The sequence below is a fragment of the Ursus maritimus genome, unplaced genomic scaffold (genome assembly GCF_017311325.1).
Source record: "Ursus maritimus isolate PB19 unplaced genomic scaffold, ASM1731132v1 scaffold_6, whole genome shotgun sequence".
In the NCBI taxonomy this organism is placed as follows: Eukaryota; Metazoa; Chordata; class Mammalia; order Carnivora; family Ursidae; genus Ursus; species Ursus maritimus.
In genome coordinates this window covers 84412449-84429777 of record NW_024426774.1, presented here as the reverse complement: position 1 = coordinate 84429777, position 17329 = coordinate 84412449, and the positions used below count along the sequence as shown (strand labels likewise).

The window sequence follows — 17329 nt, the reverse complement described above, 5'->3', positions numbered from 1 at the left end:
TGAGGGCTGGGACGCCGGGTGTGGGGCGCACATCCCGGGACGCTGCAGGGTTGAGCAGCACCAACAGTAACGGAGTTAAAGTGGCCAGAACATCAGTGGAGAACGGGCCGCAATCCTTCTGTTCCGTGACAGAGGCTGAAATTCGGCCGCTGCTGCTCTGACTCTCAGAAGAGGCACAGCAAACCGCCAGGGAAAGCCGCCAGAGAACAAAAGCCTGGAAATACCAGCTCAGAGAGTGCCCATCCCCATCCCCCCTCGCAGGGGACACGGAGACTCTACCCAAACAGGTTTGCCTGAGTATCGGCGCGGCAGGCCCCTCCCCCAGAAGGCAGGCTGAAAAATCAAGAAGCCCACAACCCGGGCGCCTGCGTGGCACAGTCATTGAGCGCCTCTTCGGCTTAGGGCGTGATCCCGGCGTTCCGGAAAGGAGTCCCTCATCGGGCTCCTCCGCTGGGAGCCTGCTTCTTCCTCTCCCACTCCCCTGCTTCTGTTCCCTCTCTCGCTGGTTGGCTGCCACATAAATAAATAAATAAAATCTTTAAAGAAGAAGCCCACATCCCTAAGATCCCTATAAAACAAGGGGCACGGCCTGGGACCCAGTCAATAATTTGGGCTCTGGAAACCCCGCAACCTCTCCCCATCAGAATGACAAGAAGGAGAAGCCCCCCCCCAGCAAAGAAAAGACAGTGAGTCTGTGGCCTCTGCCACAGAAATAATGGATATGGATGTAACCAAATTATCAGAAATGGAATTCAGAGTAACGATGGTCAAAATGATGAGGAGAATTGAAAAAACTATTAACGAAAAGGTTACTGAGAATATAGAATCCCTAAGGACAGAAATGAGAACGAATCTGACAGAAATTAAAAATTCTATGAGCCAAATGCAGGCAAAACTAGAGGCTCTGACGGCCAGGGTCGCAGAAGCAGAGGAACGGGTTAGTGAATTGGAGGATGGGTTAATAGAGGAAAAAATGAAAATAGAAGATGGTCTTAAAAAAATCCACGCCCACGAATGTAGGTTACGGGAGATTACTGACTCAATGAAACGATCCAATGTTAGAATCATCGGCATCCCCGAGGGGGTGGAGAAAAACAGAGGTCTAGAAGAGATATTTGAACAAATTGTAGCTGAAAACTTCCCTAATCTAGCAAGGGAAACAAACATTCGTGTCCAAGAGGCAGAGAGGACCCCTCCCAAGCTCAACCACGACAAACCTACGCCACGTCACGTCATAGTGCAATTCGCAAATATTAGATGCAAGGATACAGTATTGAAAGCGGCCAGGGCAAAGAAATTTCTCACGTACCAAGGCAAAAGCATCAGAATTACGTCAGACCTGTCTACACAGACCTGGAATGAGAGAAAGGGTTGGGGGAGCATATTTAAAGCTCTTTCAGAGAAAAACATGCAGCCAAGGATCCTTTATCCAGCAAGGCTGTCATTCAGAATTGATGGAGAAATAAAGACATTTCAGAATCGCCAGTCACTAACCAATTTTGTAACCACGAAACCAGCCCTACAGGAGATATTACGGGGGGTTCTATAAAAGTAAAAAGGCCCCAAGAGTGATACAGAACAGAAAGTCACAGCCAATACAAACAAAGACTTTACTGGCAACATGGCAACATTAAAATCATATCTCTCAGTAATCAGTCTTAATGTAAATGGTTTGAACCATCCCATAAAACGCCACAGGGTTGCAGATTGGATAAAAAGAAATGACCCATCCATTTGCTGTCTACAAGAGACTCATTTCGAACCCAAAGATGCATTCAGACTGAGAGTAAGGGGATGGAGTACCATCTTTCACGCAAATGGACCTCAAAAGAAAGCTGGGGTAGCAATTCTCATATCAGATAAATTGGATTTTAAACTACAGACTATAGTTAGAGATGCAGAAGGGCACTATATTATTCTTAAGGGAAGTATTCAACAAGTGGATATGACAATTATAAATATATATGCCCCCAACAGGGGAGCAGCAAGATACACAAGCCAACTCTTAACCAGAATAAAGAGACATATAAATAAAAATACATTAATAGTAGGGGACCTCAACACTCCACTCTCAGAAATAGACAGAACACCCTGGCAAAAACTAAGCAAAGAATCAAAGGCTTTGAATGCCATACTCGACGAGTTGGACCTCATAGATATATATAGAACACTACACCCCAGAACCAAAGAATACTCATTCTATTCTAATGCCCATGGAACATTCTCAAGAATAGACCATGTTCTGGGACACAAAACAGGTCTCAACCGATACCAAAAGATTGAAATTATCCCCTGCATATTCTCAGACCACAACGCTCTGAAATTGGAACTCAACCACAAGGAAAAATTTGGAAGAAACTCAAACACTTGGAGACTAAGAACCATCCTGCTCAGGAATGACTCGATAAACCAGGAAATCAAAAATCAAATTAAACAATTTATGGAGACCAATGAGAATGAAAATACAACAGTCCAAAACCTATGGGATACTGCAAAGGCAGTCCTAAGGGGGAAATACATAGCCATCCAAGCCTCACTCAAAAGAATAGAAAAATCTAAAATGCAGTTTTTATATTCTCACCTCAAGAAGCTGGAACAGCAACAGAGGGACAGGCCTAATCCACGCACGAGGAAGCAGTTGACCAAAATTAGAGCTGAAATCAATCAAGCAGAAACCAGAAGTACAGTAGAGCAGATCAACAGGACTAGAAGCTGGTTCTTTGAGAGAATCAATAAAATTGACAGACCACTGGCAAGACTTATCCAAAAGAAAAGAGAAAGGACCCAGATTATTAAAATTATGAATGAAAAAGGAGAGGTCACGACGAACACCATTGAAATTGGAAGGATTATTAGAAATTTTTATCAACAGCTATATGCCAATAAACTAAGCAATCTGGAAGAGATGGAATCCTTCCTGGAAACCTATAAACTACCAAGATTGAAACCGGAAGAAATTGATTCCTTAAACAGGCCAATTAATTATGAAGAAATTGAGTCAGTGATAAACAACCTTCCAAATAACAAAACTCCAGGCCCGGACGGTTTTCCTGGGGAATTCTACCAAACATTCAAAGAAGAAATAATACCTATTCTCCTAAAGCTATTTCAAAAAATAGAAACAGAAGGAAAGCTACCAAACTCATTCTATGAGGCCAATATTACCTTGATCCCCAAACCAGGCAAAGACCCCCTCAAAAAGGAGAATTACAGACCGATTTCCCTAATGAATATGGACGCCAAAATCCTCAACAAGATACTTGCTAATAGAATCCAACAGTACATTAAAAGGATTATCCATCACGATCAAGTGGGATTCATACCTGGGATGCAAGCGTGGTTCAATATTCGCAAATCAATCAGCGTGATACATCATATCAACAAGAAAAGACTCAGGAACCATATGATCCTCTCAATCGATGCCGAAAAAGCATTTGACAAAATACAGCATCCTTTCCTGATTAAAACCCTTCAGAGTGTAGGAATAGAAGGTACATTTCTCAATCTCATAAAAGCCATCTATGAAAAGCCTACTGCAAATATTATTCTCAATGGGGAAAAGCTGGAAGCCTTTCCCTTAAGATCAGGAACTCGACAAGGATGCCCACTCTCGCCACTATTATTCAACATAGTACTAGAAGTCCTTGCAACAGCAATCAGACGACAAAAAGGGATCAAAGGTATTCAAATTGGCAAAGAAGAAGTCAAAATGTCTCTCTTTGCAGATGACATGATACTCTATATGGAAAACCCAAAAGAAGCCACTCCCAAACTATTAGAAGTTATAGAGCAATTCAGTAACGTGGCGGGATACAAAATCAATGCTCAGAAATCAGTTGCATTTCTATACACGAATAACGAGACCGAAGAAAGAGAAATTAGGGAATCCATCCCATTTACAATAGCACCAAAAACCATACGTTACCTTGGAATTAACTTAACCAGAGACGTAAAGGACCTATATTCTAGAAACTATAAATCACTCTTGAAAGACATTGAGGAAGACATAAAAAGATGGAAAGATATTCCATGCTCATGGATTGGAAGAATTAACATAGTTAAAATGTCCATGCTACCCAGAGCAATCTACACTTTCAATGCTATCCCGATCAAAATACCGAGGACATTTTTCAAAGAACTGGAACAAATAGTCCTTAAATTTGTATGGAAACAGAAAAGGCCCCGAATCTCCAAGGAACTGTTGAAAAGGAAAAACAAAGCTGGGGGCATCACAATGCCGGATTTCGAGCTGTACTACAAAGCTGTGATCACAAAGACAGCATGGTACTGGCACAAAAACAGACACATAGACCAATGGAACAGAATAGAGAGCCCAGAAATGGACCCTCGGCTCTTTGGGCAACTAATATTTGATAAAGCAGGAAAAAACATCCGGTGGGAAAAAGACAGTCTCTTCAATAAATGGTGCTGGGAAAATTGGACAGCCACATGCAAAAGAATGAAACTTGACCACTCTCTCACACCATACACAAAAATAAACTCCAAATGGATGAAAGACCTCGATGTGAGACAGGAATCCATCAAAATTCTAGAGGAGAACATAGGCAGCAACCTCTACGACATCGGCCAAAGCAACCTTTTTCATGACACATCCCCAAAGGCAAGAGAAACAAAAGATAAAATGAATTTATGGGACTTCATCAAGATTAAAAGTTTCTGCACAGCCAAGGAAACAGTCAGAAAAACTAAGAGGCAGCCCACGGAATGGGAGAATATATTTGCAAATGACACTACAGATAAAGGACTGGTATCCAAGATCTACAAAGATCTTCTCAAACTCAATACACGAGAAACAAATAAACAAATCAAAAAATGGGCAGAAGATATGAACAGACACTTTTCCAATGAAGACATACAAATGGCTAACAGACACATGAAAAAATGTTCAAAATCATTAGCCATCAAAGAAATTCAAATCAAAACCACACTGAGATACCACCTTACACCAGTTAGAATGGCAAAAATAGACAAGGCAAGAAACAACAATTGTTGGAGAGGATGTGGAGAAAGGGGATCCCTCCTACATTGTTGGTGGGAATGCAAGTTGGTACAGCCACTCTGGAAAACAGTGTGGAGGTCCCTTAAAAAGTTAAAAATTGAGCTACCTTATGATCCAGCCATTGCACTACTGGGTGTTTACCCCAAAGATACAGACGTAGTGAAGAGAAGGGCCATATGCACCCCAATGTTCACAGCAGCAATGTCCACAATAGCTAAATCATGGAAGGAGCCGAGATGCCCTTCAACAGATGACTGGATTAAGAAGTTGTGGTCCATACATACAATGGAATATTACTCAGCTATCAGAAAGAACGAGTTCTCAACATTTGCTACAACATGGATGGCACTGGAGGAGCTAATGCTAAGTGAAATAAGTCAAGCAGAGAAAGACAACTATCATATGATTTCTCTCATCTATGGAACATAAGAACTAGGATGATCGGTAGGGGAAGAAAGGGATAAAGAAAGGGGGGTAATCAGAAGGGGGAATGAAACATGAGAGACTATGGACTATGAGAAACAAACTGAGGGCTTCAGAGGGGAGGGGGGTGGGGGAATGGGATAGACCGGTGATGGGTAGTAAGGAGGGCACGTATTGCATGGTGCACTGGGTGTTATACACAACTAATGAATCATCGAGCCTTATATCGGAAACCGGGGATGTACTGTATGGTGACTAACATAATATAATAAAAAATCATTAAAAAAAAAAAAAGAATTACAAAGGAAACTACTTGAAATATGGTTATTAAAATATGTAAAATTAAAAGAAAAAAAAACAAAACCCAGTCAAGAGACTAAGTTCAGACCTAAAGACACGTACAGACAAAATGAAGAGATGTAAAAAGATATTCCATATGAATGGAAATGAAAAGAAAAAAAAGCTGGGGTAGTAATACTTACATCAGAAAAAAAGACTTTAAAACAAAGACTGTAACAAGAGACAAAGAAGGGCACTACATAGTGATAAAGGGATCAATCCAACTGAGGAAATAACAACTTAAATACCTATGCCCCAACATAGGAGTACCGAAAGACAATAAGGGAAATTGATGGAAATACAGTATCAACTGGGGACTTTGTCACCCCACTTACATCAGTGGACAGATCATCCAGATAGAACGTCAATAAGAAAACAGTGATTCTGAACAACACATCAGGCCAGATGGACTTAGCAGATATACACAGAGCACTCTATCCAAAAAGAGAATACACATTCTTTCCAAGTCCACATGGAAACATACTTTTCCAAACACAGTGGTATGAAACTGGAGATCAATTACAAGAAAAAAGGAAAAAACACAAACACAGAGAGGTTAAACAACATATTACTAAATAACCAGTGAATCAACAAAGAAAGAGAGGAAATAAAAAAATACCTGAAACAAACAAATATGGAAACACATCACTCCAAAATCTTTGGGACACAGCAAAGGAAGTTTTAAAAGGGAGATTTACAGCATCACAGGCCGACCTCAAGAAACAAGAAAAATCTCAAATAAACAATCTAACTTCACACTTAAAGGAACTAAAAAAGAACAAACAAAGCCCAAGATCACAGAAGGAAAGAAAAAATAAATATCAGAAGAGAAATAACTGAAATAAGACTTTAAAACTGGTAGAAAATAGAATGGAAAAAATGAACAAAATTATGAGCAGGTTATTTAAAAAGATAAACAAAAACCTACAGCCAGATGCACCAAGAAAAAAAGGGAGGACTCAAAAAAAATAAAATCTGAACTTAAAGAGCAGTTACAACTGACACCACAAAAATACAAAGACTCTTAAGAGACTATTATTAAAAATTATATGCTAAAAACTTGTATGACCTAGAAGAAATAGATAAATTCCTAGAAACACAATCTTCCCAGACTGAACCAGGAAGAAATAGAAAATCTGAACAGACCCATTACTAGAAATGAAATTAAATCAGTAATCAAAAAATGCCAACTAACAGATGGCTTTACAGGTGAGTTCTACGAAACATTCAAAGAACAGTTCACACCTATCCTTCTCCCAACTATTACAAAATTATTTAAGGGGAAGGACAAATTCATTCTGTGAAGCCAGAATTACTCTGATATATTTCAGGGATGCAAGAATGGCTCAATATTCGCAAATCAATGTGATATGCCGCATTAACAAAATAAAGGATAAAAATCATATGACCATCTTAACAGATGCAGAAAAAAAACATTTGTCAATAGGCAACATCCATTCATGATTAAAACTATTAACAAAATGAGTATAGAGGGAACATACTTCAACACAATAAAGGCCAAATATGAGAAAGCTACAGCTAACGTCACACTCAATGGTGAAATGCTGAAAGCTTTTATTTTAAGATTAGAAACAAGACTATAATGCCCACTTTCACCACTTTTATTCAACATACCATTTGAAGACCTAGCCATAGCAATTAGAGAGGAAAAAGAAAAGGCATCCAAGTTGGGAAGGAAGAAGTAAAACCGTCACTATTTGCAAATGACAATATATTATATATAGTCAACCCTAAAGAATTCACCAAAAACTATTAGAACTAATATGTGAATTCAGTAAAGTTGCAGGATACAAAATTAATATGCAGAAATCAGTTGTGTTTCTATACTAATACCAAAGTAGCAGAAAAAGAAACTAAGAAAACAATCTCATTTACAATTGCACTAAACCCAATAAAAATACCTAGAAATCAATTTAGCCAAGGAGGTGAAAGACCTGTATTCTGAAAACTGTAAGGCATTAATGAAAGAAGCTGAAGATGTCACAAATAAATGGAAAGATATACCATGCTCATGGATTAGAACAAATACTGTTAAGATTTCCATACTACTGGAAGTAATCTATAGATTCAATGCAATCCTTACCAAAAAATGCCAACAGCATTTTTCACATAATTAGAACAAATAATACTAAAATTTGTTTGGACCATGAAAGACCCCAAATAGCCAAAGCAACCCTGAGACAGAACAAACCTGGAGGTATCATACTCCCAGATTTCCAACTTTACTACAAAGCAGCAGTTACCAAAACAGTATAGCGTTGGCACAAAAACTGACTTGGAGATCAATGGAACAGAACAGAGAGCCCAGAAATAAACTAAGGCTTATATGGTAAAGTAATCTACTACAAAGGAGGAAAGCATATACAATGGGGAAAAGACAGACTCTTTAATAAATGGTGCTGAGAAAACTGAACAGCTACATAACAAAGAAACTGGACCACTTTCTCATACTATATACAAAAATAAACTCAGAATGAATTAAAGAGCTAAATGTAAGACCTGAAACCATAAAGCTCCTAAAATAAAACAATGGTAATAAACTCCTGGACATCAGTCTTAGCAATATATTTTTGGTCTGTCTCTTCAGGCAAGGGCAACAAAAACAAAAATTAATAGTTGCAGGGAAAAAACCACAATTCGATCTACATGAAACTAAAAAGTTTTTGCACAGTGAAGGAAACCATCAATAAAACAAAAAAGGAGTCCACTGAATAGGAGAAAATATTTGCAAATGATATATCCAAAATATACTTGGATACTAATTAATATTCAAAATACATAAAGAACTCATACAGCTCAACAACAAAATAACCCAATTAAAAAATGGGACGTGGTCCTGAAAAGATATTTTTCCAAGGAAGATATACTGATGGCCAATAGGTACATGCAAAAATGTTCAACTTCACTAATCATCAGGGAAATGCAAATCAAAGCCACAATGAGATTATCACCTTACAACAGTCAGAATGGCTTGTATCAAAAACACAAGAAATAACAAGTGTTGGCAAGGATATGGAGAAAGGGAAATCTTATGCACTGTTGGTGGGAATATAAATAGATGCAGCCACTCTGGAAAACACATGGAGGTTCCTCAAAAAATTAAAAAAACTACCAAATGATCCTTCAATTCCACTTCTGAGTATTCATCTAAAGAAAATGAAAACACTAATTCCAAAAGATATATGAACACCATTGTTCACTGCAACATTATTTACAACAGCCAAGATATAGAGGAAACCTAGGTGTCCACTGATGGATGGATAAAGATGTGGTAAAAATACACAGTGGACTATTACCGAGACATAAAAGGGAATGAAATTTTGGCACTTGTGACAACATAGAGGAACATTGAGGGTATTATGTAAAGTGAAATAAGTCAGAGAAAGACAATCACTGCATGACTTCACTTTTATGTGAAATCTAAAAACAAAACAAATGAACAAACAAAACAGAAACAGACTCATAAAAGAAGGAACTGGTATGGCTGCCACTATGGGAGGGAGGTGGGCAGGGGAGGGCAAAAGGGGTGAGGGTGGTCAAAAGGTAAAAACTTCCAGTTACAAAATAAGTCAGGGATGTAAAGCATCAGAGAGAATATAGAAAAGCATAGAGAATATAGAAAATAATATTATAATAGCATTATATAGTGACAGATGGTAACTAGTTTAATATGGTGAGCATTTCATAATGCATAAAAATGTCAAATCGCTATGTTGTACATTTGAAACTAACATAATGTATGTCAACTATACTTTAATTTATAAATAAACAGATTCCCGGGACTTAAGATGGCGAAGGAGTAGGGGTCCCCTTTTACAGCTGGTTCCCTGAGTCGAGCTGGATAGGTACCACACCAACCAGAACATCCACGGAATCAGCCTGAGACGCAAGAAGATACATCTGGATCTCTACAAATGAACATCTCCAGCACTGAGTATTGAGGTACAAAGCGGGGAGCCGTGAAACCGCGCACAGATAGCGAAGATAAACGGAAGGGGAGGGAGCCTCCGTGCTCAGGAGCCGGGAAGCGGTAGCCACCTGCACTCGGGAGAGGGCTGACTCGAGGACCAGAACCCACGAGAGAGCAAACTGAGACCGTGAGCCGGGGAACGCGCGTGACCAGACTGAGAACCAGAGCTCCGGAGTGCGCCCGAACCACACTGAAACGGAGGTCCGGAAAGCGCGGGGCGGCTGGCGGTGTTAGAAACAAAAAGGACAGAGACGCGCCAGCCCTGGAAATGAGGGCGGGAAGCCGGGTGTGGAGCGCACATCCCGGGACGCTGTAGGGTTTAGCAGCACCAACAGAAGCAGAGTTAGAGTGGCCAGAGGAGCTCAGTGGAGAGCGGACTGCAATCCCTCTGTCTGTGACAGAGGCTGGGATTCGGATACTGCTGCTCTATCAGAAGAGGCACAACAAACCGCCAGGGAAAGCTGCCAGAGAACAAAAGCCTGGAAATGCTGGCTCACACTGTGCCCATCCCCATCCCCCATCGCAGGGGACAGGGAGACTCTACCCAAAGAGGGTTGCCTGCGAATCGGCGCGGCAGGCCCCTGCCCCAGAAGCCAGGCTGAAAAATCAAGAAGCCCACATCCCTAAGATCCCTATAAAACAAGTGCACACCGCATGGGTCCTGGGCAATAATTTGGGCTCTGGACAACCCCGCAACCTCTCCTCATCAGAATGTCGAGAAGGAGAAATCCCGCTCAGCAAAGAAAAGACAATGAGCCTGTGGCCTCTGCCACAGAACTAATGGACATGCATATAACCAAATTATCAGAAATGGAGTTCAGAGTAACAATGGTCAAGATGATGTGTAGACTTGAAAAAAAATATTAACGAGAATACAGAATCTCTAGGGGCGGAAATGAGAGTGAATCTGGCAGAAATTAAAAATACTATGAATCAAATGCGGTCAAAACTAGAGGCTCTGATGGCCAGGGTGAATGAGGCAGAAGAACAAATCCAGCGAATTGGAGGATGGCTTAGTAGAAGAGAAAGCTAAAACAGAAACTTGGCTCAAAAAAATCCAATCTCAAGAATGTAGGTTATGGGAGATTACTGACTCAATGAAACGTTCCAATGTCAGAATCATCAGCATCCCTGAGGGGGTGGAGAAAAACAGAGGTCTAGAAGAGATATTTGAACAAATTGTAGCTGAAAACTTCCCTAATCTAGCAAAGGAAACAAGCATTCGTATCCAAGAGGCAGAGAACAACCCTCCCAAGCTCAACCACAACAAACCTACGCCACGTCACGTCATAGTGCATCTAGCAAATATTAGATCCAAGGATACAGTATTAAAAGCGGCCAGGGCAAAGAAATTTCTCATGTACCAAGGCAAAGGTATCAGAATTACGTCAGACCTGGAATGAGAGAAAGGGCTGGGGGGCATTTTGAAAGCTCTTTCAGAGAAAAACATGCAGCCAAGGATCCTTTATCCAGAAAGGCTGTCATTCAGAATTGATGGAGAAATAAAGACCTTCCAGAATCGCCAGTCACTGACCAATTTCGTAACCACGAAACCAGCCCTACAGGAGATATTAAGGGGGGTTCTATAAAAGTAAAAAGGCCCCAAGAGTGCTATAGAACAGAATGTCACAATCTATAGAAACAAAGACTTTACAGGCAACATGACATCATTAAAATCAGATCCCTCAATAATCACTCTCAATGTAAATGGCCTAAATGCTCCCATAAAACACCACAGGGTTGCAGATTGAATAAAAAGACATGACCCATCCATTTGCTGTCTACAAGAGACTCATTTTGAACCTAAAGATACATACAGACTGAAAGTAAAGGGATGGAATACCATCTTTCATGCCAATGGACCTCAAAAGAAAGCTGGGGTAGCAATTCTCATATCAGACAGATTGGATTTTAAACTAAAGGCTATAGTTAGAGACACAGAAGGGCACTATATTATTCTTAAAGGATGTATCCAACAAGCGGATATGACAATTATAAATATCTATGCCCCCAACAGGGGAGCAGCAAGATACACAAGCCAACTCTTAACCAGAATAAAGAGACATATACATAAAAATACATTAATAGTAGGGGACCGCAACACTCCACTAGCAGCAACCAAGAGATCACCTAAGCAGAAAATCAACTAAGAAACAAGAGCTTTGAACGCCATACTAGACGAGCTGGACCTCATAGATATATATAGAACACTATACCCCAGAACAAAAGAATACTCATTCTATTCTAATGCACATGGAACATTCTCAAGAACAGACCATGCTCTGGGTCACAAAACAGGTCTCAACCGATACCAAAAGATGGAAATTATTCCCTGCATACTCTCTGACCACAATGCCTTGAAATTGGAACTCAACCACAAGGAAAAATTTGGAAGAAACTCAAACACTTGGAGACTAAGAACCATCCTGCTCAAGAATGATTCGATAAACCAGGAAATCAAAAATCAATTTAAACAATTTATGGAGACCAACGAGAACGAAAACACAATGGTCCAAAACCTATGGGACACTGCAAAGGCAGTTCTAAGGGGAAAATACATAGCCATTCAAGCCTCATTCAAAAGAATAGAAAAATCTAAAATGAAGTTTTTATATTCTCACCTCAAGAAGCTGGAACAGCAACAGAACAGGCTTAATCCATGCGCGAGAAAGCAGTTGATCAAGATTAGAACAGAGATCAATGAATTAGAAACCAGGAGCACAGTAGAGCAGATCAAAAGAACCAGAAGCTGGTTCCTTGAAAGAATAAATAAAACAGACAAGCCACTGGCAAGACCTGTCCAAAAGAATAGAGAAAGGACCCAAATTAATAAAATTATGAATGAAAAGGGAGAGGTCAAAACCAACACTAATGAAATAGGAAGGATTATTAGAAACGTTTATCAACAGCTATACGCCAATAAATTAAGCAACCTGGGAGAGATGGAGGCCTTCCTAGAAACCTATAAACTACCAAGACTGAAACTGGAAGAAATTGATTTTTTAAACAGACCAATTAATTATGAAGAGATTGAAACAGTGATTAAAAGCCTTCCAAAAAACAAAACGTCAGGCCTGATGGATTCCCCGGGGAATTCTACCAAACATTCAAAGAAGAAATAATACCTATTCTCCTAAAGCTATTTCAAAAGATAGAAACAGAAGGAAAACTACCAAACTCATTCTATGAGACCAATATTACCTTGATCCCCAAACCAGGCAAAGACCCCCTCACAAAAAGGAGAATTAGAGACCGATATCCCTGATGAATATGGGTGCCAAAATTCTCAACAAGATCCTAGCTAACAGGATCAAACATTCTATCCACTCCGTGCCTGGAGGCACTTTCCAAATGGGATGCAAGGGTGGTTCAACATTCACAAATCTATCAGTGTGATATATTATATCAACTAGAAAAAAGCCAAAAATCATATGATCCTCTCAATAGATGCAGAAAAAGCATTTGAAAAAATACAGCATCCTTTCCTAATTAAAAACTTCAGACTGTAGGGATAGAGGGTACTACATTCCTCAATCTCATAAAAACCATCTATGAAAAGCCTACAGCAAATATCATTCTCAATGGGGAAAAGCTGGAAGCCTTTCCCTTAAGATCAGGAACACAACAAGGATGCCCACTCTCGCCATTATTATTCAACATAGTATTAGAAGTCCTTGCAACAGCAATCGGACAACAAAAAGGGATAAAAGGTATCCAAATCGGCAAAGAAGTCAAACTGTCTCTCTTCGCATATGACAAGATACTCTATAAGGAAAACCCAAAAGACTCCACCCCCAAACTACTAGAAGTTATAGAGCAGTTCAGTAATGTGGCGAGATACAAAATCAATGCTCAGAAATCAGTTGCATTTCTATACACGAATAATGAGACCGAAGAAAGAGAAATTAGGGAATCCATCCCATTTACAATAGCACCAAAAACCATACGTTACCTTGGAATTAACTTAACCAGAGACGTAAAGGATCTATATTCTAGAAACTATAAATCACTCTTGAAAGACATTGAGGAAGACATAAAAAGATGGAAAGATATTCCATGCTCATGAACCGGAAGAATTAACATAGTTAAAATGTCCATGCTACCCAGAGCAATCTACACTTTCAATGCTATCCCGATCAAAATACCAAGGACATTTTTCAAAGAACTGGAACAAACAGTCCTTAAATTTGTATGGAAACAGAAAAGGCCCCGAATCTCCAAGGAACTGTTGAAAAGGAAAAACAAAGCTGGGGGCATCACAATGCCGGATTTCGAGCTGTACTACAAAGCTGTGATCACAAAGACAGCATGGTACTGGCACAAAAACAGACACATAGACCAATGGAACAGAATAGAGAGCCCAGAAATGGACCCTCGGCTCTTTGGGCAACTAATATTTGATAAAGCAGGAAAAAACATCCGGTGGGAAAAAGACAGTCTCTTCAATAAATGGTGCTGGGAAAATTGGACAGCTACATGCAAGAGAATGAAACTTGACCACTATCTCACACCATACACAAAAATAAACTCCAAATGGATGAAAGACCTCGATGTGAGACAGGAATCCATCAAAATTCTAGAGGAGAACATAGGCAGCAACCTCTACGACATCGGCCAAAGCAACCTTTTTCATGACACATCCCCAAAGGCAAGAGAAACAAAAGATAAAATGAATTTATGGGACTTCATCAAGATTAAAAGTTTCTGCACAGCCAAGGAAACAGTCAAAAAAACTAAGAGGCAGCCCGCGGAATGGGAGAATATATTTGCAAATGACACTACAGATAAAAAACTGGTATCCAAGATCTACAAAGAACTTCTCAAACTCAATACACAAGAAACAAATAAATAAATCATAAAATGGGCAGAAGATATGAACAGACACTTTTCCAATGAAGACATACAAATGGCTAACAGACACATGAAAAAATGTTCAAAATCATTAGCCACCAGGTAAATTCAAATCAAAACCACACTAAGATACCACCTTACGCCAGTTAGAATGGCAAAAATAGACAAGGCAGGAAACAACAATTGTTGGAGAGGATGTGGAGAAAGGGGATCCCTCCTACATTGTTGGTGGGAATGCAAGTTGTTACAGCCACTCTGGAAAAGAGCATGGAGGTCCCTTAAAAAGTTAAAAATTGAGCTACCCTATGATCCAGCAATTGCACTACTGGGTATTTACCCCAAAGATAAAGACGTAGTGAGGAGAAGGGCCATATGCACCCCAATGTTCATAGCAGCATTGTCCACAAAAGCTAAATCGTGGAAGGAGCCGAGATGCCCTTCAACAGATGACTGGATTAAGAAGATGTGGTCCATATATACAATGGAATATTACTCAGCTATCAAAAAGAACGACTTCTCAACATTTGCTGCAACATGGACGGCACTGGAGGAGATAATGTTAAGTGAAATAAGTCAAGCAGAGAAAGACAATTATCATATGATTTCTCTCATCTATGGAACATAAGAACTAGGAAGACTGGTAGGAGAAGAAAGGGATAAAGAAAGGGAGGGTAATGAGAAGGGGGAATGAAGCATGAGAGACTATGGACTCTGCGAAAGCAACTGAAGGCTTGGGGGAATGGGATAGGCTGGTTATGGGTAATAAGGAAGGCATGTATTGCATGGTGCACTGGGTGTTATACGCAACTAATGAATCATCGAACTTTACATCAAAAACCAGGGATGTACTGTATGGTAACTAACATAATAAAAAAATATTATAAGTGGAAAAAATACTAAATACTGCCATTCCCTCAAAATATTGCTTAGAGGTTACAAAATAGATTTTTACAAAAAGGATGTCCTCTAGGGTGCATTGTTAAAGCAATAAACAGCTTGAGGACTAAAAAAAAAAAAAAAAAAAATTTATAAATAAACAAACAGCTGGGCTGACTGCTTAAAAAAATAAACAGTCTCCAGAGGATTATAACCAGATCCAGAATCTGTACAATATCCAAAAGGTCCCAAATAGAATCCAAAAGTCACTGAACATACAAAGAACCAGAAAAATGTGATTAAGTCTCAAGAGAAATGCCAATTCTTACATGATCCAGACGCTGAATTTTTAGCTATGTTCCCTGAGGTAATTACAAATGAATGCAAATGGAAAGATAAAAATTCTTGTAAGGAAAATTAAACATTATTAAAAGAACATAATTAGCAATTTTAGAACATTAAAATACCAGAAATTAAAAATTCATTAGATGATCTCAATAGCAACATGGAAATGAAAGAAGAAACAATGAATGTAATGGTAGATAATAGACATTATCAAATCTGAAGAACACAGAAGAAACACAAGGGAAACGAGCAAAGCCGCAGCAGTCTGTGGTATAATAGGAAGACCTAACACATGAGTTACTGGAGACACAGAAGGATGAGAAAGCAGTTGGAACATAAAATATAAGTGAAGAAATTTTGGTTAAAAACTTCCCAAATTTGGTGAAAGACATTAATTTACAAAGTCAAGATGTTCAGTGAACCCCAAACAGGATAAACTCAAAGAAAAGCATGTGGAGATACCTCATAATTAAATGGCTGCTGAAAACCACAGATAAAGAAAAATCATGATTGTATTTACATGATATTCTGGGAAAAAGTAGAAATACAGGGACAGAAAATAGGTCAGTGATTACTGGCAGGGGGCAGAGGTGCTAGGGGTGGGGAGGAATAACCTCAAAGGAGCATAAGGTAACTTTTGGGGTGCTAGAGTTATTCTTTATTGGGATTATGGTGGTGATTACAAGACTATATGCATTTTTCAAAACGGAATGAAATTTACTCTATGTAAGTTATACATATAGTAATGTATCTGTTGATAAGAAACAAAGTACACCCTACCACCTACATAATTTTCTTGATAAAAATATTCAACCTGAAAAAATCCTTGGGAAACAATCAAGCCAATCCAGAATATGACATACTCCACAAGACTACTGGCGTGGAATCTTCAAAGAAAAGTCTCACAAAAAAAATGGTTGACTGCTCCAGATTCAAAGAAACCAAAAAGATATAAAAATCAAGTATAATGCATGAATTCTATCTAGTTCCTTGATCAGAAAATAAAACAAGCAATAAAAGATTTCAAGACAATGGGGCACCTGAGTGGCTCAGTTTGTTAAGAATCCAACTCTCAGTTTCAGTTCAAGTCATGATCTAGGAGTTGTGGGACTGAGCCCTACATTGGGCTCCATGCTCAGCAGGGAGTCTACTTGAGATTCTCTACCTCTCCCTCTCCCTCTCACACTCGCATGCACACATTCTCTCTCCCAAATAAATAAATAAATAAATAAATAAAATCTTAAAAAAAAAATCTTAAGACCCAATTGGGAAAATGAATGCAGACTACATATGAAGTTAAATTATTCAATTAGCATTAATTTCCTAATATGATAATGATGTGGCAAATGTCCTTATGCTTAGGAGATACACAGTCCAAAAATTAAGCACTGATTAGACTAAGGAAGTATTTAGGGGTGCTGAGTCATGATTTTTGCAAGTTAGTTTCAAATGGTCCAGGAAAAACTATGTAGGGGGAAGGGGGA

At 39.2% G+C, this 17329-nt stretch overlaps 1 protein-coding gene across 7 annotated transcripts in view; it reads right to left on the bottom strand.

The window, feature by feature from the left end:
• Positions 1–17329, bottom strand: part of CCDC138 (coiled-coil domain containing 138) — a 162476-nt gene that overhangs the window by 129176 nt on the left and 15971 nt on the right. The gene's annotated exons all lie outside the window — the stretch shown is intronic.